A 23,209-nucleotide genomic window follows, 5' to 3' on the forward strand; every position below is an offset into this window, starting at 1 on the left:
CACCAATTTGGAGTGACATGGAATTGGTTGTGTATGTGAGTGATGGTGTGTGTTGGAGAAAGAGTACCAACAATTGTATTTGCATAGGGAGGAAAAATAAGTGAATTTTTTTCACTGAACTATCAAATCCATACCCAACATAAACCATCATTGGTAAGGACTTCTTTTCTCTTAGTGAGTCATCATTTGTGTTGACAGTAGTGGTTGCTTAAGTACTTAAATTTTATGTGTTTTCATTATGTTTCACTATATGTGTGCTATTTTATGGAGGACATCAGACTGAAAGGAACTCCTCCATTTAAGAAGAAAAACAGGTATTTGGTGGTTTTATACTTGGGACGGCAGGAACCAAGGGCTTTCCTTAATACTCTGGAGGAGGCAGAATGGCATGCTCTGAAATGACTATCTCTACCTCAAGTAAATCAAATGCCCCTTTACATCTAGGAAATTGGCCTCTATTTAATGGAAAAGGATTAGGCAGATATCTCTAAATCTAAACACCCAGTCAGTTGGGTGCCTGGTCTTCAGGGCAAATGCTATTGAAGCTGAGGACTGATTTAAAGTTAATTCAGTAAACATAGCTCAATTCAAGCTTAGTAACTAGAAAAAGAATTAATAAAATCTTTTGGCAGATGCTTTCATGATTTCCTTAATGTTATATAACTAGCCCCCTCTTTACTTTTCCTCCTTTGTGGACACTGCCACCCATCATCACACTGAAGAACTCATTCAAAAACTGGATGCTCATGGTGAATGGGCGTCTCCCTGAAGTGAGCAGAAGGGGGTTCACTTTTCCACGTTTTTGCCTGGGCCATGCATGCGATGGCAGCCTCCCACCCCACTGAGAACAGTTTGTTCCACTCTCAGTAGACTGGGGACTTGTCACCCGATGCCCTGAAACAAGGACATCTTCATTCAGCGGCACCACTAGGGAGTTTCTCAAACATCTGTGGTGTGTACGCTATAAGAGCCACTTGTTTCCTCAGGGGAAAAAAAAATTAGATGGAAGAAAAAAGGTGGTGTGACCTTAAATATCACTTTTATAATAGATACTAAGTCTTGAATTTATGACAAAAGTGTTTAGGAGAAAAGGTATTAAGATTGCAAGAAAATTCTGAGATATTTAATGTAATTTCAATTAATCAATAATTGTTGTGCCCGATGTGGTAGCAAAAAACAAGCAGGCTAGCGTAGCTTCTGGGTGACATCCGAGAGGCTGGCATGAGGGAGCATCTTCAGAACAACCTTGAGGTGTTCCTCTGACACTTCCAATGAAAACGTGTTTTTATATCCACTGGGGCTTCCGGTTCATCTTGCTGAGACAGGTAAGGGCTGCCTTTCTCCTGACTTTGGGAGTCCTTGAGCAGGTACAGTTTCCTCCTTTCCCAGCTCAGCCTCTTGTAACCTTTCTTCTTTGAGATGACTTGGGCCCCCTGGATGTCTGTCCCACCCTTCAGCCCACAAGAACTGCCTGGGGAGTTGACTGGCCTGCCTCAGCTCCTTCTGCCCTGCTCTTAGGGTTCACAGCCGTCTCGGCTGCCATGGTGGCTTCCTTTCTGCTCCCAACCATGGTAGGTTAGGCCTTTCAGCTGCAACTGAGCCACTACGCAGGGAGAAAGCAGGCTTGTCTGCAGCTTAACAACACTCCAAAGAAATAGCCCATAATTTTAAAGTGCCTCTGGTGATCTGCTTTTTATGCTATTTACAAGCCTTAATTGACATTATCATGAAATTTTAGATTTAAAAATTACTTTTATGGTTCGTTTGCTATAAAGATTAATAAAAAACTATCGTTATAAATACACCAGTCTGTAGTGTATAAAAGTTGGATCATGTTAAATATGTTTTTCTTCATAGCTTGCTCTCACACATTACACACATATGCTTTTTCCATGTTATTAAGTGTATTAGTTATCTGTTACTGTGCAATGAATTAGCCCCAAACGTAGCGGCTTCGAACAGCCCGCATCTGTTGCCTCACAGTTTCTGAGGGCCTCCGCCAGGGGCTCTGGCCCAGGGTCTCTCACGGGGTCGCAGTCAGGCTGTCAGCCTGGCTGCAGTCACCTGAAGGTTGACTGGGGCTGGAGGGTTTCACTCACGGGCATCAGACTGTCGCCGGCAGGTACCTTCTCAGGGCTGCGCGTGCGATCTGAGAGCGCAAAGCTGCTCTGTCTTGTGCAGCTTAATCTCCAAAGTGACGCACCATCACTCCCGGCATGTTCTATTTGTCACGCAGACCAGTTCTGGTGCAGTGTGGGGAGGGACTGCGCTGGCGGGTGGGGATCAAGGGTGGCCTTCTTGAAGTCTATCACTTTGTGTGTTTTATTTTTAAGGACTTTGGCTCAAAGATCTCCCTCACTCCCCACTCCTTAGTAATCAGAGCTTACAGGGCTGGACCAACAGCTGCCATTCCAGCTTCTCCTCCTCCCTGTTCCAGCCCTGAGTCATGAGTTTGCAGAATGACTTGTACTCTTGCTCAGAGGCCTCTGCCCATTCTGCATCCACGCCTCCTTCTTTTCCTGTCTAATTTCAGTCCAGGTATCAGCTCCTCCTAAAAACCTCTCCAGAATCTTGGGCCTGGATTAGATGGCCCTCTTAACTGTTCTCATGGCACCCCTTTCTTCCTCTAGCAGATACTTTAACATACTATCATGTAATTACATGTTGATATGCCTGTTTCTGCTTCTAGACTGTCAATTTCTTAAACATGGGGCCTGACATCTTATTAATGGACTTAGAATAGTGCTGGTTCATACTCTGTGGTCAACAAGTTTTGTTGAATAAACATACTATGAAAGCATCTAGGGATCTGTGGTCCATGAGATCTTGCCTAAGACTCCCTTTCCCCCCTTCCTGTGTTCCTACCACCACCATTAGCATCATCCCCACTACCGTTTTGTTGCTGTTTATCCCCCCAGCAGGCTTCAACCTATCCAGAGCTCTGCTGTGTGAGCTCTTCCAGATCCAGAGCACGCCAGCCAGCATGGCAATTGAGTTTTGTTTTCATTATGCAGGCTTCCTGGGAAGTTTCAAATTAATTTTAATCCTCTCCTCACTTTTAAGGCCTCTAAAAAGGGCTGTGCTCCCACCTTCTTTGGTAAACTGGGACCTATCCCATTTCACCGGGACAGCTTTCAGCCTGGCGAGGGCTGCGTGCCCCTACATCCCTGTGCCTCTCTCTGTGCCAGGCCAGTGGCTTGCAGACTACCACGCTGTGGGCGGCTCCCCACCTGTGCACTGGGAAAGCACACCCAGTCCACTGCAGCCAGGTCAACACCCAGAGGGGTCTGATGGACTTCAGCTTTCAAAATTCACTTCACAGCATGCATTGTTATTTGTTTGCTTCGCCCTGACTGAAAGTAGACACTATGAAAACAAATATTCAGCTGAGCTTATTATTATTATTTTTTACAGTTTGGAGTGTTTGGTCTGAAGCTCACTATGATACTGAGAAATATGTATTGCACACATTCTCTCCTTTCCTGGTATGGGTTTCCATGATTTTGCATAGAACCACCTAGAGATTATTCACAGACTCGCTCAGGATAATGAATATAATAAATGGAAGCTACTCAAATCATTGCTACCGTTTATTTAGTAGCTACTCTGTTCTAGGCTTGGTGTTAAGCATTCTCATGTACTTGGTCTTGCTGAAACCTCAACACAACCCTCTGCAGCAGGCACGATTACCCCCATTTTGATGGGTTCAGAGAGGAAATAGTTTACCCAGGGTCACAGAGCTGGCCCGTGGTAGTGCTGAGATCGGGCCTGTCATCTTCTAGGGCTCTCTCTCTCTGTCCCAGGGCTCTCCCTCCTCTCAGCTTCTTCCACTCATCAATCTGCATGAGTGTCTTGGTTGCCTGAAGATAATTTTCCCACTGAGATTGAAGGGGTTAGTGGTTTGAGAAGTTCTGGCAAATGAATGTGATGAGATACTGTGCCCATCTGCTTCTGGGCATTTAAGGCAAGAGGTGAGCAAAGCAGGTTGGCTGTGTTGGGCTTAGGGCCAAGCCTTCAGAGCTGGGCCCTGGGAGGAGCATCTGTGATGTGGGTGTAGCGATGGCCCTGCCAGAGACATGGCCTAGGGATGAGGGAGGGACTCTCCTCCAGGCTCCCTCCCCTGCAGGAGCCACTTTACAGCCCCATCCATTGGGACCCTTCCTCTGTATTTTTTCACCAATATTTCTAGTACGCAGGAACTATTAGGTGCTAGGCAGGGATCAAGGTTATACTGGCTGATGCTGCTGACTCTAGAAACTGCAGGTTCCTCCGTTTCCCCAATCGGCGGCCTTTTATAAGAATAGGAAGAGGCTTGGTGATCTCTCCAGGTAACCGTTGCCAGACTCCCGCTGTCAGATGCACACATAAGAGTCCTAGATTAATCTCAGGCTGCGCCTCCTGTGTGGCAGCGGAGCCATCAGGCTGGCTGTGCAACGCCTTATTTTATTTTCTGCCTAACATGAGGCTGCAAATGGAAATACCTTTCCAGCCCTAGTATTATTACCCCTATGGATGGCACCTTTAATGTGTGCTCTTCATTGTTATAATGGCCGCACCTGTGTAGCACACGCACACTGGAGCTGCAGCAGCTGTGGGCTGTAATTGCTAAACATTATTTTGTTTCTCCCTGAAAGCGAGTGTGTGTGCGTGTGCGTGTGTGTCTCCCTGTGTTTGTTTCATCTGTAAGGACTCTGGTCCATCGATTCTACACCCCCCGCCTTTTTTTTTTTGGAAACATAAGGTAAACGCATGTTAAATACATGTTTCGGAGAAAGTCAGATACCCCTGCTCCCACTCAGTAATAAGACTTTAGAGAGCTTCTTCGGAGCGTGTGGTCTGTGGAAAGTCCCCCCCTCCCCGCCGCTGGGAGCAGTGGTCTTTATGAGGCTGGCACGCAGGCTCTGCCATGATTAATGCATTTGTTCCCTGCTACTCAGCCCCTGGGCGTCTGCAGGACAGCGAATCCATTTAGCACTTGCAGGCCCAGATTATCCCCAGCACCACCAAAGACCTTTCTGCACCGGGGACTTCCCAGTTCAAAACAAGCAGATATCTCAGAACACCCTTTTCAAATAAAATTTCTTTTCCTCCTTCCTTCTCGTGCTTTTCCGTGCAGTCTCTCAAGTACTCCCCTCCCCCATGTGATGCTGTGTCCACTGAAAGACTGCTACTCAGCCTTTAAGGTTGTGCTTTTAAAGTTAGCACTGAAGTGAGTGATTTGAGATTTAGGTGGAGGCAGGCGGTGGCTGAGTCCCCCTCTCTGTATGGCATACTCCTACCGTTCCCCAGGGGTCTGTTGTGACACCCAGTCTGACCCCTGGCCTCGCCCCCTCAGTGGTACATGATATAATTACTCAGAGGGTGTCTGGTGGACGACAAAAAGAACCATCTGCCAACTGGTCAGAGACATTTACCATCCCTTCTTCCCTCATGCTTCCCTCATCCACAAGGATGCTGAGGAACATGCCACGCCTCCAGCCAGAGGGTGAGCCTAGAAGAAACTGAGGTGGTGATTCAGCACGGAGTTGCCACTTTGGATGGGATGACAGGGCTCCTGGCCATCTGGCATCAAGGTTAGGGAACCGAGGACAGTCCACTACCAGCCTTCGGGATAAGCTGCAATGGGTGAGACTGGGCCTCCCCACAGGTTTTCTCCTGTATAAATAGGGGCAGCCCGGACACAGGTGTGCAGGGTTGTCAATCACCATCAACCCCGTCCTCAAGGTGAGGAGTTTCTCAGAGAAATGGTGTCACCTCTGCTGGGTTCTGAGTGAAGCGGGCCGTTGGGCTGACTGCAGAAGGCATCGGGTGTAGAGGCTTGAGAAGGGCCAGCAAGAGGGGCCTGCAGCCGAGGACTAAACCTCCAACACTTGCAAATTCTCCCTGTCAGAGACGAAACAGCATCAGAAAGAGAGCCTCCAGGTTTTGTTGGGTGTACTGGTGTGGTTCCTTCATTGCTATTTATGTTTCTTCAGAGGGACAAATACATAGCTGTTTCAGTAAATGAGTGCATCCATCTTCGTTGTCTTATTTGTTGAAGACGGCGTTACTTGTGAGAATTGACTAACGAAGGGGGCACCTAAACAGGGAAAGGACATAATTATTTTTACAACTGATTAGGATGTGGGTGTTGTATTTCTATGCTCAAAATATTACCAATGACTTTAAAATACTAAAATATATTGAGAAAGTAAAATTCTCAATATAAACTCGCGATAAGGCATTTAGCTAGGCAAACATGAACCTGTCTCTGAAAGCATGACAAGATTAATAAAAAAAAAAGTAAAGAGAAAATCTGGTTGAGAATCCATCCACCTCTCTTCAAGCCCTGTACGAGTTACGAAGTCTGAGAATGAAATTTTAAAAACCCGGTAATCTGTCAGTGTGATTGATTATTCCTGCTTTGAAGAATCTGCTTAATTGGTGAAATGTGCTTTTTGTTCCGTTATGAATATGATTAGGCTGTTTATAGTGACTTGATTTTTTTTTTTTAGTATATCATTGTTGTGCAGGCCTGATGACAGAAAAGAAAGAAAACCAGAGCAAAATTCTTTTCTAACCCATGGAAATGAGTTTATGAACAGGCTGGATGTCAAGGTTGTGGTGACTGCTTATTGCACTTTTGTCCAGAAGGTGGCAACATTTCCTTAAGAATTTGTAAGAAAACAGCAGCTTCAGTGAACGACAAGGTATCTCTGGGACTTTGTGTTTTGTTCTCTTTTCAAAGGCACAGCACAAAAAGCACGGTCCCTCACACCCACCCTCCGCCTATTCTCGCCCGGATAAAGGGAAGAGTAGAGAATGTCGTTTCTCAAATTTAAATTGTCATGGCGTTCAGGCTGAAATGAGTTTATACAGCTGACACCTTCAGATGGTTCATCTTCCTACTCCACCCCATGCCCCAGAAAGAGGGTTTTTTTGGAAAGGGGGTTCTGTGTGAAGAGCCCCTTAGGTTTATAGCAGTTCAATAGATGGCCACTCACAACCATGAACATTTCTTACTTTCTGAAAACCCCAGGGAACCTCAAAATAATTCTTCTCGATGATGGCTCTTTGCTCCATTTAACAGCTTGCTTGTCTCGATGCTTGTTTGTGCTGTGGAGATTCAGGGAGATGGAAGAGAGTGGGGGAAAAAAAAAACACTTCTTTTGGCTGAGGTAGTAAAAGAAAGCGACTAACTGGATGGTCCAGACACAGACATTCGGAATCCTGCATGCAGCTCGCCTTCCCAGGTCAGCGGGCAGATACCACACTGTTTCAGGAGCGGGAAACGCTGCTTCGCTCTTCTCCACCTCGCTCCACCCCCCTTCCCCCTTCCTCAAGATTTTTATATTGGCAAAGTACGATGGTTGTCAACACACACACATACACACCAGTGGGTCTGGTTTAATGTAGCTTTGAAAACTGTGATTACTTTTCTTTTTTGATCAGCAATATTTACATGTGATATACTTCTCTCCTGACTAGGAAAGGAAGTTGGAGTTAAATATTTTTTAGCTATGGAAATTACTCCAAATTTTAAGAAAAGAATAAGATTAACATTAAATATGTAGTTGGAGTGGTTCTTTGTGTTATGTGACCTCATGACCTTGCCTTTTTTGTTAGAAGGAAGGACAGTGTGTCCACTCCTGGGAAATACCTTTTTAGCCAGCCTTACCTGAATGTTCTCACTCTCCTCTTCTCTCTCTCTCTCTCTCTCTCTCTCTCTCTCTCTCACACACACACACACACACACACACACTCTCTCTCTCTCTTTCCAATAGATGTGTAGTCCAGATCCTGACCTCTGGCTCAAGTATCTTTAATGCGATCCATAATTCCCCCGGACAAAGAAGAGGAAGTGGCTTTTCGAACTTATTCAGATGGCCCCATCTGCTCCTCGTGCTACACACTACGCTTTCTTCCTGCAGCCACCTCTCTCTTGGACCTTGGGAGGACACTTCTCATCCTGAGGATATTCTTTCTTCATGTCCTGCCCTACAGATCCCTGAGTCTTCCTCCTCTCTCTGACTGTGCCTTCCCACATGGTCAGCTAGTTCACTCCTGCTTTGTTCCTGGGTGGAGGGGAGAGCTCTTCTGATCGGCCCCCGAGCGGGTGCGTGTGTGAGATGACCAGACTCCCATGAAGAAGGAGGAGACCCAATGTCCTGCCACATATGCTCATCAACTTGAAAAAATGTTTAAAGATAAAAGTTTATAAATTGTGTGTGTGTGTGTGTGTGTGTGTATACACATATATGTACCACAGTACAAAATAGTATTGCTAAAGAATGAAATTTTATGTGCCTGGAATCAATGACATTCACTTTTCCCAGGCTCAGAATCTGCCATCTATACATTCAGATGATTTAGACTCTCCCTGAAGCTACTGGACCCAAATGGCGAATTTGCTCATGCTATACTTCTCTGCCCCAAGAAAATATGACCTCCTTATTGTTCTTACCTTGTCACAAGGCCCTGTCTGCTAGGGAGAGGGGAGGGGACCTTGCCTTTAGTAAAATTCCATTAGCCTCTGCCTCTTTGGTCTTTCAGATTTTTTATCCCTGGCTCTGCTGTGTCCCAAGGTGGCATATGACATCCTGACAGTGAGGCCATCTGTATCCCTTCTGTCTTCCGAGACAAAGTGGCTGGCCTTTCCTGTTCCGGGTTTGGTAAACACTGAGGCATGGCCGCTTGCTTCCAGCATTTAGGGGGCTGATGTGCTAGCACCTACCACTGCTTTGGGCCCTTTGTCCCTTTTCTTAAAGCCCCCACCTGAGAGGCCCAACCTGTGCGGGCCCTGTCTGCATCCTGCCTCTAGATACAACGATCCTCTAGAGTTCCCATGCCCTCCTCCGGGAAGGGGGGCATCAGGAGACCCATCATGCCTTTTCCCCTGGTGGGGTTGTCCCATCCCCTGGGCTGGCGGAAAGCTCTGCTGCGCCCTGGGAATGTGCCACTAGCCCAGTGCTGCATGGCTCTCTCGTACCTTTCTGTATATTTCAAAAGCTCTACCCACCCTCAGGGTAAGAAGTGGGCCATGGAAATCTTGATGCTGGAACTCGATTTCCTGACCTCTCTCACCTCCTCCCACAATCCTCTCCTAGAGAAGGCCACATCCAGACTTTTCTTAAAGGCCCAGAATCTTTCAGCTACATGTTTTCCTCTGGGGCATACTCTCTTTCTACTTTGGGGCAACCAGTATAATGGCCTCAAAGTCATAAGCAGAAGAGGAATCTTGTCTATATTGTGGGGGGAAATCCAAGCTCCTTCATGCCTGGTTCCTGAAATCCTAAAGGAACTTAGAAAATTTCCTTTCTCTCTCTACAAAATTTGTCTTTCAAATTATTGTTTCTCAATTTTGAATGCTGAAAGCTAAATACAAACACTTTATTTCCCTTTGAATTTCTGTTAGAATAATCAATGCTTTCCATCCTATCCCTTCCCTTCAATAGATACTTCAAATGCGAGAAGGTATGTATACAGAAATACAGAAGAGAAAATGCGTTAATATCTATTGCCCCTCCACACTAATCTCACTGGTGCCTGTAAAAGAGACCATCGACCCCCACCCCCCCAAGCTCTGGGCAGAGGACATGCTATTTCTCATATCTGGCAGTCTTGCTAGTGCAAACACCTCCGCTGATTTGCGTGGGGTGGATGGTACTGAGGGGTAACTTGTGGCAAAATATAAATTTGGGTTTGATTTTGAAAGTTGCTGCCTGACTTACTCTGATTCCCTTACAAATAGTGTCCTATGGATCATTTCCACGACGTAAGTTATAAAATAGTTTGGGGTGTGTGTGTGTGTGTGTGTGTGTGTGGTGGAGGATGTTGGGTGTGGCAGAGGAAGTGTGTAAATGAGTCAATCCCATGCCTATATCCATTCAATCTTTAACTTTCTGATGAAAATTAGGAAGACATGTTGACAAGTGCCTTCCAGGAACCAAATTCAGCTCAGCATTTTAGTTCTTGCAATTTTGGCTGACATTTAAAAAAGTATATATATAGTTTTTGGTCATTCTAGAGACAAGATAGTCTTCTAAAAAAGAAAAAAGCTGCTACTCCTCTTTACTTCTAGGGAAATTCCAGCGGATGGCATCAGGAGAATCACGGGCCCATTGGACCTTCCAGGAAGGAGCTCTTGGCCTCCTGACCCCCTCCTGGTATTTTGTGGAGACTGAATCAGGGAGAGGACCTTCCCCACTAATAATCCTAAAAGTCATTGACTGATGAAGAAATCTCAGAAGTCTCATGAAAAATGTCTGTCACATCAGCCCAGATTGTCTGTAGTGTATGGAAAAATGACTCCGAGATGTACTGACATGCCTGCGCCTCCACCATCAACACAAGCAGTTGTTTGTTTGGATTCGGGTCCCAGTTTAGTTCATTACTGTTGGTTAGTAGGAGATTATGAACTTGAATTTCAATGGAATGTGTGAGGCTCAGTCTTAGTCAATATTTACACATAATGATAGTTCTCATCAAGGCATAAGGACTTAGATAGTTATGAAATGATTACACACCACAACCCATCTAGAAACAGGATTTTAATTATCATTGGCAGCAGTGACAACAAACATTTATTGAGGAGCTACCCTGTGCTGTAATTGAATTAATGAATTTGTTAATCGTTGCTTCCTGTTCCCATAAGTATTTGCTTAAGTTTGATCTCAGTCAAATCACACAGGCACCAGACTGAGGTACCTTGTCATTTAAGAAGATTAACTATTTTCTTATGGTATTATGAGGTTTTTACTTGTGTTTGACAGTGTAACTCAAGCCTTCTCCGCAATACCAGGCTGACAGGGCACAGTCAGGAGTCTCTGTCTACAGTGGAGAATGGTAGTAGGTGTAGATGTGAACCCTTCTGGAACTTCTGACATAGGGGTCCCTGGCTATGAAAGCCCTCAGTTCCCTGGCAGAGTTTCTGAGCATTGCACACGCCTGCCTCTCCTGTCCTCTCGCCCGATAGTATTTCCCGGCCATTTGGCCACTGTATGTTTGCTGCATGGCTCTAAGAAGCCTCTGAGTAAACATGATTTCTTCTGTCCTGCTTGGTTCTTAGCGCCCCTTCAAGCTGGCTCCAGGCAATGACACTGTGCTGTGAATGACCTTCCCTCTTCCTCCTTGGAGACCCCTGCTGGTCTCAGTCTGGTCATCCCTTGACCAGATGGGGTGACCTCTTTGCATATATCTGGTTGGATTTTAGGCTTAAAGGTAGGATGGTCTTGTGTTTGCAGATTTCTGTGATGCTTTTGCTATTATGACTCTTTTTTATTTTGTGTTCCTTATTCCATTTAATCTACTCCTACTGCCAACCCCCGTGCACCTCTACCCAAAATCACTCGAGGGCTGGGTGGGAAGGCACATGGGGGCACTGCCTGGAGACACCCATGATTGTTTTCAATTCTCACACTTAGCCAGTGTCCCTGGAGCTGGTGAATCTTAACTGTGGCTTCTAGGACCTCTCTGTCAGGGGAGTTGATCCTACCCAGTTCCCAGGCCAAGAAGTCAAGGGCAACTCTAATCTCCTGCTTGGTTATGAGACCAGTGAGACCAGATGATTTTCTGAGATTTCAATTTTATTTCCTTCTCAAGGTCACTTCCACCCTTCCCATTTCTAACAGAAATCTGAGGTTTGCCCTCTCTCACCTCAAAAGCAGGGGGCTAGATTTCACAATCCTGATTTCTGTAAAAGCCAGAGCTCAGGAGAGATTAGGTATCCCTGGAGAAGAAAGAGTAGCTGGGAGTGCTTTTGAGAGTGGTGAGAGGGGGGTGAGAGATCTTGCACCCAGGACAGGGAGGAGGTTGGCTGTTGATGGGTACCATCAGAGGTGGGGAGCAAGGAGCCCCAGGAGCAGCCAGCCACCCAGCTTGGAGAGAATGCTGCCTGATGCACTCAGAGGCAGGGGGCTTCCAGTTTGCCAAAGACATTCTGAGCCCCATGGATGGAGCAGAAGCAAGTGGACTGTTATATCCCCAATAGCTGGGAGCACGGAGACCCCAGTGCTACTCCTTGTCCCACAGTGTCTCGTGAACAGTGGGGCCTCTCTGAGATTGAGTACTACTTAAGATCCAGGATCTTGGTGTGGTCTGAGGGTGTGGAGCTCCCATATGACCGAAATAGTCTTTTCCACTCTTCAGGGACTGGAGCTTAGCATTTGACTTAGGTTGATTTAAAGGAAAATGAGGAAATGAGATATTTCTTGCACTCTCTTCCCTGGACATTGGCCATCGGCTACACTCTCCCCAGTCTTTGTACCTCTCAGAAGGGCCCGACAGAAATCAAACCTCTGCTGCTTCACCTCCACAGGTTTGATTTCATGTTGGGAGCATGCCCAGTGGAGAACCTTGTGGGAGGGACTGTCAAGACATAAGAATTACTAAATATTCACATCTGCGCCCTCAATTCTTACTGTAGAATAATCTTTTTATTGCAATGCACAGTCTAGCTTAGACAAAAGAAGCAGGTTGAACTTGTTATGGTGATAGATTTGCTTAGTGGCTTAGCAGTCAGGGAATAGAAAAAGTAGGACATACAGAGAGCAAGAAGCAGAACAAGTGGGTGAACAATGGTTTGGATTGTGAAATCAAATCGATTTTCCATTTGATGGCCAGTTTGGGAGTAAACCTTTATTCATTATTCATTAGTACCTGCTGATTTTGCCCTGCATTCCAATGGCTGCCCACATAGCCCTGAACTAAGCAGAAATTGCTGCAATGAGAACTAGGTCTTTGTGTTACCTTCAACTATCACCTTTGATTTGGGAAGTTGAACACCATGGAGCAGCTCTCTGTTTTCCACCCAAAGGTTTTCTGCATATAACAGATGGTTGTCACGGGAAGTACAGTGGCCCGGAGACTCGCGCTTTGGGACTTTTTAATACTGCAGCATGGGTGTGGAAATCCTAGTGGCGTGGTGAGAGTTTACTGAGGAGGAGGCTTCCTGTCTACTTCTTTCTTTATCAGGAGAATGTGGAAGAGAAGATGTGACAGAGAAGAGCACACATGTTCTGTAGAACACACGCTTGTGCAACACGCCTTCCTCCAGGTCAGCTACCCTGTCAGGAGGGGAAGGACTTTCCGGCCACCCCTTGCTCATTTACGGTAATAGTAATAATCAAACTCAGAATAATAATTTATAAAGAACATATTAACATAGCCCCGGTGGCTCGCTTGTTGGGGCGTCGTCCTGCACACCAAAGGGTTGCAGGTTCCATCCCCCATCAGGGTATACACCTAGGTTGTGGGTTCGATCCCAGGTTGGGGCGGGTACGGGATGCAACAGATTGATCCATGTTTCTCTCTCTCCCTCTTTCCCTTCCTCTCTTCCTAAAATCAATAAACATGTCCTTGAGCGAGGATTAAAAATATTATAACAACATAATAATAAGTAATCTTACTCCCTGATGATCAACTAAACACATTTGTACGTTTGATTTTTTCCCCTTTCTACTAATTATTCTTTGTAGAAATGAGAGATACAAATTTGCTTCTTCTGTACTGTGCTTTGGCCACGTGAATTAACGAGCCTCAGTCTAGTGAATGAAACAAACAACACTAACACAACACTGTTCTGAATGCAGAGAAAACAAGCGATCACATTTTAAGGGCAGGAAGAAGACCCTGGCATGAATCAGGTGGTCTGTCTGTGCCGTGCATTTCACGTGTGCTCCTTCAGGCGATCTTCACAACAACCTTCCCCACTTCCTTTTACTGAGACAGGTATTCCTGTAAGCATTTTAAAGATAAAGACACTGAGTCTTAGAGCAGTTAACACTGTTTAGGGACTCACACAGGCAATTCCCTTTTCTACAACATGGACTCCTAGACTTTGAAATTAAAACAGAGAGCAGAGCTGCTGCAGAAAGAGAAGGGCTGAGAAATCTAGAACCACAGGGTTGAACAGAATTAGTGGAGAAGTGGAACCTACCAAGAAACCAGCCACTTACCTGACCATGCCATGAGACGGAGCTCCGACAGCTTGTCCCCGAACACAGGCTAAATTGTTGGGTTCAGATTAAAGTATTTGAGAAATTCACAAGAGGGTTAAAGTATAATCACTTTTTATTGCCTTTTTAAGTCATAAAAAAGATTAACACGTATTAAGCTGAACTGAAATTACAGGGGCAAAGCTAACAAGAAGTAATTTTGCTTTTGACAGATTCCCTTCCTTATTCCTCCAATTGCTCCAGATGGAGGATAATGTAAACTTTATATCATAGGAATAAATGCCTATTGATTGATTAAACATTGATGATAGCACTCTGTCTCCATCTGTATATGAAAGTGGCTGTTTTCAAAATTAACCCTTTTATAGGTCTGACACATGCTATCAAAATGCATCCTGGATTTCCGAAGCCAGGACGCCCACAGCTGTGCAATTATGTAAACTAGGCTGTTTTCCAGACATCAGTTGCATGCAATGGTAAAAAGCTACTTTTGTAGTTTAGTTTAGATACAACACACATCGGAATACTGTTACTGACTTCCTTTCTTCAGGTGGGAAGGATGATTCATGATTATTTGGCACTTTCCTTTTACTTCGCAATAAACAGATTTCCCCCTGAGGGTAAGTTCACCATAAAGGAACTTCCCATATAATCAAAATAAATCATCTTTCACTTAAGATTTTTATTTCTTATCTAGGCCGTCTTTTTAGCCTGATAACTACATGCATCCTCCTCCTTGAAGTCAGAGCAGAAACTAAATGTGGGATTTGTACCTATTTTGTTTCTTTACCCAACAGCAGGCTTTCTATCACGCACAGTCCTTCATTTGGTTTGTGCTTCTGGAGCCTGAGAATGGCTGTTGGTTTAAACCTGAAGTTCATCCCCTCCGTCCTTGACAGGGATCCTAGGATTTAACTGATCACTAGGGCTGCTCCTGCTGGACCCCAGCCTCAAAGGGCTAGTGATGTGATCCAAAATATTTTTTTGTGGTTGTTCAGCAATATTTTATTGGGCAACTACCATGAGTAAGGCATGGTTATGCTCTGTGGAGGCCACACAATATATGAGACGCAATTGTTGCCTTTAGAATTTGGTAGGGAAAATAAAGCGTGCGCACACATACCTAAACATAAGGAAGTTACAATTGCTGTGAGATAGAGTGGGGGAGGGGCGTTCAGACAGCAGAGATGTTTAATACAAGGCCATATATTGTGAATCCATCATACACGAATCCTTCTTGAACATTTTCCTTACTACCTCTTTGTAAAACCAGGACTCCCTTTTGCTGATACATGGAACATTAGATTACATAAGTTACTTTATTCTAAAAAAAATTATTTTGAGTTCTATCCCTTTTGCTCTTGTAATGAAATTTTCAAGCAGAATCTAACATACATCCAGGGCTGACTAATTACAGACTCCTAAGGCCAGCATACAGATCTTCAGTAGCCATGAATTGAAAGTAGATTAGTGGGAAAGAGGCACCTTGAGGTTAGCAAGAAGTATGATTTAATAGGTAGAATAAAATATTGGGTGCTATTTCCAATCCGTCACTTGCTCATTGGGTAGTCACTTAACTGCTCTTTATTTTAGTTTTCACAGCAATAAAATGCAGATAATAAGATTTCAGCAGCCATTATAGAAAATTAATGGTAGACCAGGTCTTTTGAATCCTAGTATTTAAAAAAGTATCATTTGATCAATGTTCAGGTATAATAGAGCGATAAGTTAAAATACTCTTAAAGTAACATTAGGAAAATTTTACAAATGTATAAAAATATTTTTAAGATTGTGGAACTTGAGTTTAGTCATTGCTCCATTATTTAATACATCCTATCCTATTCTTTTTTGAAGCATTTCATTTTCATTGATCATTAGGGCTGGTCCTGCTGGACCCCAGCCTCAAAGGGCTAGTGATGTGATCCAAAATATGAGAGAAAGTTCATATTGTCATAAAGATCTGCTTTAGTTCTCTCTGGACATCCCACCCCCTGTTGGCCTCAGTCCCTGCTGACCTTTGACATCACCTGAACTCACACCAGCCTTTAAGGCAGGAGAGGAGGCCCTCCTGTCCCACAGCCCTGTAGCCCTTGCAATGAGGGGATCTCTTGCTGAAGGTGACCCGCTTTAGCACTGCTGGGGACTCCTGTGCCGAAACCAGGTTTCATAACAGCCCTCTGACTTTAAAGTGGGATTTGTAATGCACTTTTTTTCCAGTCCATGCTTTTGTCTCAGAGCAAACTTACGGGTCCATCCAAGTGGGCAGTGAGGAGAAGAAAAGTCTACCAAGAGATGCCTGCAAGTCGTACCTCAGTGATTCCGAACTACACTTGCCTGCCCAGTGCGTTGTTTCACTTCAAGTTAAGGAACAGAAACGGCTTGGATACTCCGTTTCCCAAGAACTAAAAGAACGAGACCTGCAAGGTGGCATTGATTTCCATGGATGGATCCCCACACAACTTTGGTCTCAGCAGATAACCCTAGCTTCTGGGTTTCATTAAGAAAATGGAGGCTACCAGATGGTTCCACCCCCAGGACCAGGCAAGAGGGGCCCTCTCCCTGTGCTATAGAGAACATTCTGGGCTCTGCCAACTGGACTCCCCCTTACAGGGCAATGGGGGTATGGAGTCTTGGGGTCAGGCCCATCTGGAGCCCACTCCTCACTTTCTAAGTACCCCACCCCCATACTATAAGGGATCAGCACCCCAGAATTCCTTGCACAGGTTGCCATATGCCTGCTTCCATGGCCTGTGAGCATGTGTTCCCCCAATCTTTTCCCCTAAAGACAGATGAACCCCCCATGTGTGTGTGTCTACGTTGAAGGGGTAGCCAAGGAATGGCTGTTTGCAGAGAGATGTGGACAGAGCCTCGGGCATGCGGGCGTGGTCTCCACACTGTACTAGTCAGGTCCCTTGAGGAACCTGATGGGGCCAATGGCAGGAAGAGAGGAGAGCTGGGTCATGGGCTGGCGGTGGCTCCCCTATGCCTCTGTATTTCAGCATGAAAGTCTGAGGAGTACAAAATCCTAAATTAGAGCTTGGCTTCCCAAGTTTAAAAGAAGGTATATCTGTCAATATAGGTGGTATTTTTTAAAATGTCTATCAACTACAGGTATCCTATCTATGGAACTGTTTTTTGGATTGGATTTTAATTTTGAAAAAATGACAGGTGAGCATCTGCTTGTATTCTTGTCCTGGGCTCACAAAATGCTAGGGGTGGGATACAACCATGTACGGACTTCCTCAGCCTCCTGTCTGGACCCATTGTTCCTTCACTCTCTCCTTGCCTTCCTCCAGGGCGTTTCTGCTGTCTCACCACCCCTGAAAGCTGAGCTTGTTTTGTACTTCTATGGTCTCATTGTATTTTTTGAATGCTTCTGTCACTATACTTACTATTGTAATGAAAAGATGTATGTTTTGGTTAATTCCTCTTAAGTATACTTAACATTTCAAGAACTTGGGGTGTGTCTAACTTGGTGTGCTTAGCACCTTGCACAGAAGGTATTTAATGTGTGCTTAATAGCACATGCTAATGAGTGAAGCCTACCTCTTTGTTCTAACTCCTCATATCATTTCTCTTGGATATTTCCCCCTATTTCTCTTGGATAATTTCCCTGTTTCATTAAGAGGTCTCTCCTGTTCTTAAAAAACAAATACAAACAAAAAATTCATCGACTGTGCAGTGCTTTCCTTCCCTTAATGGCCAAACTTCTCGTAAATCGATTTTCCACTGTTTTGTCTAACATCTTTGCCTCACACTTATTATTGAACCTTTATAATCTGGTTTCTACTTTCATCACACCATAACCCAATGGCCACTTTTACGTTAATTGGCAGCTAGACTGTTCTGGCGTATCTGATCCTGTTCATCACACAACTGCACACTTGCATCCTGACTTCTTTGGCTTTAATTACAGCAGATTGTGCAGATTCTTCTGCTTCTTCTATGACCATTTCTCCTCTCGGCCTCCCTTAAAAATTGATGAGCTCCACAATTCCATTCTAAGTTCATTATTCTCTTGAATCTGGAGAATCTCTGCCACACCCATCCTGTGTCTCTCATGTGGTGAGAACATACATCCCTGTTCTAGCTTTAATGTTCGCGTTCAACTTCGAACTCCTTCTCCTTCTCTTCTTATATCAAATCTATTGCTAAATCCCAATAACTCAACCTCATAAATGCTTCTCAGGCCTGAATCACATTTTTCATTCCCATGACCACTGCCATAGGTTTGCCAATACTTCTCTTATTAGACTGGGTTAGTACTTCTTATCGGGCTCCCTGCCTTCAATCTTGCCCCAACATTGTCTTTTTTTAAGTTTCTACCAGAATGATTTATCTGAACCGCAAATCAGATCAAGTCAGTCCTCCTCTCTAAAAAATCATTGCTAGTCACAGAATAAGTGCTAAATTCCTTAATACAGTATAAACAGTCCTTCCTCATCTGCCCTCTCCATCCCTTGCATTAAAGGTATATTCCGGTAACTTTACGTTATGTTGCCTTTTCATGCCTGCCCTGCCTATAAATGCAGTGCCTCACACTAACAAGTTTTATTCCCCATGTTCTCTCTCCTACTCCTCCCTCTAAATTGAGGCCCTAAATCACCTCCTTCAGGGAGTTTCTCAGCCTCACCACCCCTAAGGGCTTAGCTTGGTTCCATACTTCTGTGATCTTGTGAGGTTTTTTGAATGCCTCCATCACTATACTTTTGAGAAGATCTATTTATGGGTAATTCTTTTCAAGAACTCAGTGTGTGTGCAACTTATCTTGGTATCTTTACCATGTCAGCACACAAGATATTTGATACCTGCTTAGTAGCTCCTTTCCAATCTCCATGGTGTCATAACGTTTAAACCCATTGGTGTACAGAGAAGTGCAGGTCCCCATCAGCAAAGGAAAGCTATTCTTCCTCCATTCTCTCTCATCGAGCAACTCTAATTGGCACAAAAGTACCCAGTTCTCCAACCACGAAAACATCAGAACGCTGGGGAGCCATGTTGGAGCTGGCGGTTTGGTTGCACAGGTGCAGCCCAGCCATCTGACCTTGAAGGGGTGTTTACACACAGACAGGCGGATGACTGACAAACTGAAGGGCTGTTGGATTTCGGTTTTCAGGAGTATAATGTATTCAAAGATGGTGGGTAAACAGGAAGACCGGCAGCTGTCATTTCTCCCTGTGAAGGTAGTGCAGCAGCACCTGTACTGAGCCTGGGGAGGGACATTGGCGTTGTTCCTGCGTCTCAGTGTGTTACAAAGGCCACTCAGCAACACATGACATTTGGGGGAACTTATATCTGAGGATGACAGTGTGTTAATGCCTTACGTTCATTAAAACCTGAATTAAATGCATCTTTTTTTTGTTGACACTGTTACAGATATCTCCATTGCCCCCACCCTTTGCCTACCTCCACCCATCCCGCACCCCCCTTGCCTCTGGCCATCACCACACTGTTGTCTGTGTCTATGAGTTAGGCATATATGAGGCTAGTCCCTTCATTTTTTTATGTGCCTGCATATTTGCTCTATGGACCCAAACTGGAATCCCTTGAGTAGCTACTTTTCGTAGTCTTCTGCTACAGCTGAGATAAGTGTGAGGATCCAGAGAGAAACAAGGGTTTCTTATTATACGTAGAGTGAAATCCAAACTCCTTCACATGGCGAATAAAGACTTGAACACCTCTCTCCAGGACCCTTTCCTCCCTTGCTTCTCCACCCTAGTCCACTCCCACATCGCCGCCTTTCTTCCATCATCATTCCTCCATTGAATCGAGGTGGGGCGTGTGAAGGAATTGACCAATTGAATAGGTGGAAGCAACACTGCCAGTCCTGAGCCTTGGTTTTGAAAGGACTGGCAGCTTTCACCTCTTCCCTTTGGGACCTCAGCCTCCATGCTGGAGGAAGCCCAAGCAGCCATGTGTGAAGGAGAAGCGAGGCCCCTGGCTGACAGCCCTGCCTGGGTTCCCACCTGATAGCCAGCACTGACTTCCCTGCCATGTGGGTAAGCCACCTATAAGCAGTCTCTAGCTCCGGCTGTGTTGCCACACCTGACAGCACGTGGAGCGGTGATGAGTTGTCCTGACGAACCCTGCCCAAGTTGCAAAACCACGAGCACATGCATTGTCTTGTCTTTTGAATGTCATTGTCTTAAGCAACAGTTTGGGGGTGGGTTGTCATTAAGCAGCAGACATCTGAAAGGTCCTCACACCTTCCAAGCTCTTTTCTGCCTCTGGGCCCCTGCACAGCTCCTTTCTCTGCATGGAGTGACCATTCCCTTCCTGTCTGCTCTGACACACCCCTCGTTGTCATCTTTGTCCCCTCCTCACAGAGGCTGACCCTAAAAACTATACTGGTATTCTGTGTGAACCTCTGACTTGTCACTTACTGTTTGGCATTGGTCAAGTCACTTAACCTCTCCGAGCCTCAGTTACCTTTTTCTTTAAAATGGGGATATTGGCCTTGGCCGGGTAGTGCAGTTGGTTACAGCATCATCCTTATAGGCCGAGGTCGTGGGTTTGATCCCTGGTCAGGGCACATATAAGACTGAACCAATGAATACATAGGCGGAACAACAGAAAGGGTTTCTCTCTCTGTCTCTCTAAAATTAATGAATAAAAATTAAAAAAAATTAAAAAGTGGGGGTATTGGTGATACCTCCTAGGCCTGTGGATGGCATTAAATGAAACAGTGCATGTCAAATACTTCGTGCAATGCCTAGCACATAGCAGGCACCTAAGAAATAATAGTGTGGTTGGTCTCAGCCTGAGACTCAGCGCCAGAATCTTTAGTTTCTAGGTCTTGAGGAAATACTTACACACTTACTCATATTGGGAGGAAAGAGAGGTGGGTGGCTCTTAAAACATTAATTACTCCAGGATGAAGACAGCAAAGCATCATTCATATTGATGGTCTTCTGGCCCTCGAGGGGCTCTGGGACTGGAGATGAAAATGGCTTGTCTTATTAAGAGGCCCAGGTCTGGTGTGGGGTTATAATTCTACCCTGATGGCCTGGTCATCTCCTTCTATTTGCACGGTTCTTGTCCTACACTGAACAGGAGAGCCCAGGGAAGATAATGATCCTCATTTGTTTCAGTTAGGGTCTCAACATGCTCTGAAATGTTCTTCATTAGCTGGTAAGCTGTATTTATTTTCATTACTCTTGTTCTTGCAGAACTGTTTGCAGCTGCCTTTTTGTCTGGACAGTTCTCCCTGCAGTGCTCTTTTACTGTGTGAGAAATGCATCTTCTTATTTCTCCTATGCCATTCCTTCTATTTTTATAAAACATATGGTTCCCCCCATACATGTGCCCCCTAGAACCACGGCAGGCCTTAAGAAGGTGGGGCCAGAACGCTGTGAGTTCCCTCTTACCTTCAAGGTTCCCCCCGCGCAGCGTCTGCCCGCCTGTTGCGGTGCGCTGCCCTGGCAGTCGTCTTCCCTTCCCTGTACACACAGGTTGTCGCGGGTTCGAACCTTTAAATGGCTCCGTGCTGTGGGGATGAACACCTAGTCTACCACAGCTGAGTTAAAGAGAACACATCTGAGAGGAAAAATGCTGGTTTTCCCTTTTTAGAGCAATCAGACAACTAATAAACAAAAAGACATGTTTTCCAATTTCTAGGTATCTGAGTACTCTCTGAGGACAGAGGCATCCACTTGATATGCATGAAAGCCAAGGGCACAGCTGCTGAGGAGGAAGATGTCTGCGACCCAGGCAGTGCTGTGCCCAGGCCGGGAGAGTTGAGACCCTCTCAGGACCTGGCTGGGAACAGTGACATCAGTATTTCCCTCTCTCTGTGTTCCCCTCAATCACCAAAGGCCCTGCTGAGAGCGGCTGCATCACAGAAAACCGCTGATGAGGAAACAAAACTCTCCTTCAAGGTGCCACTGTGAAAATAGAAACATATTTGGTATTTACTACAGCCCTCGCTCCCACGTGGTCTTCCCACAGTAACAAATGTAATTTTGCTGGTAACTGTTTTGGTAAATGAGTCATATTGTAGCAATCTTCATGAATCAAAGATAATTATATTTTTACTCAGCTAGCACTGGTTAAGAAAACTCTCTCATTCTTCAATTAGCTGTCTTTTCACTCACTCTGGTATTTATTTGGAGGGTCTTCCGCATAATTTTAACCTAGCTCCTTGTTCCCTTTTCTCTCTCAGTTAATGCCTTTTTGATTTTCATGCCTCCCCATGTGTTCTTGTATATTTCTTGGTCGTTGTTTTTACATTTGTAGAAAACCACTGCGGTGGATTAAACTGGGCTTGCCTGGAGCAGGCAGAGATAATAGTCTTCCAGAGTCCAGAGAGTTATTTATAAACCACGACATCAGTTTTTCACTCTGCAAAGAAAAAGTTATTGTTCACATCTCATCTGTCTTCTACTAATTTCAAATCTTCTTCAGAATGACCATGGAGTTGACATTGAATTATTACTACTAATTATAGCTACTGTTTTTGTGCATATGAACCAGAAACTCTATCAAACACTTTGTACATTTAGCTCCTGACAGGTGACAATGTCTCCACGAAGGAGCTGTTTGTTGTCTTCTCCACTTTACAGAGGAGCAGACTTAGGCTTTAGAGGTTGAAAATTTTGCCCAAGGTCACACAGCTTTGGCAGAACTATCAGAACCTATCTTTAATTCAGCAGCTATTACCCACTGCCTGCCCTAGCGCCTTCCCTTACTTGTCCAGTACAGTACGCTGGGCCTTCCAAGTCATGTCACTGAGTTCGCCCTGTTTCAGATGCACGTAGAAATGTCAGACTGTAGATCACTGAAGTCACCTGTGATTTAATCAGGTCTTAAAATGGAGCTGAGATGGACCAGACCTTCCTGGCCTCCACTTCCTCACACACTCTTGCTTTTCCTGAAGATGCCTGGGCCTTTGCAAAGTTGGACTGCAGGTCAGTTCGCCCCTGAGGCTTCATGCTTACATTTTGTGCTCTGATCTCCTCTCCTTGGCCCTTGCCTCTCTATTAGCCACCAACAGCAGGCCTTGTCCTTTAGAGATTCTGATTTCTTGGGCCGGGCATCAGACGGTTCCAAAGTGTCGCCCGGAGAGAGAGCACTTCTCAAAGCTTAACAGGAAGGGTTATCACCCAGATTCTGATTCAGCAGGACTGGGTGGGGCCGGAGAGTTTGCATTTTTAACTAGCTCCCTGGGGCTCTGAGGCCTGAGAGATCAGATTCAATTTATCTGGAGTGTGGCCTGGTCAGGAGCATTTAAAAAATCCTCAAATGATTATAATGGGCAGCTGATGTTGGAGCCTCTC

The sequence above is a fragment of the Desmodus rotundus genome, chromosome 3 (assembly GCF_022682495.2).
Source record: "Desmodus rotundus isolate HL8 chromosome 3, HLdesRot8A.1, whole genome shotgun sequence".
NCBI classification, from domain to species: Eukaryota; Metazoa; Chordata; class Mammalia; order Chiroptera; family Phyllostomidae; genus Desmodus; species Desmodus rotundus.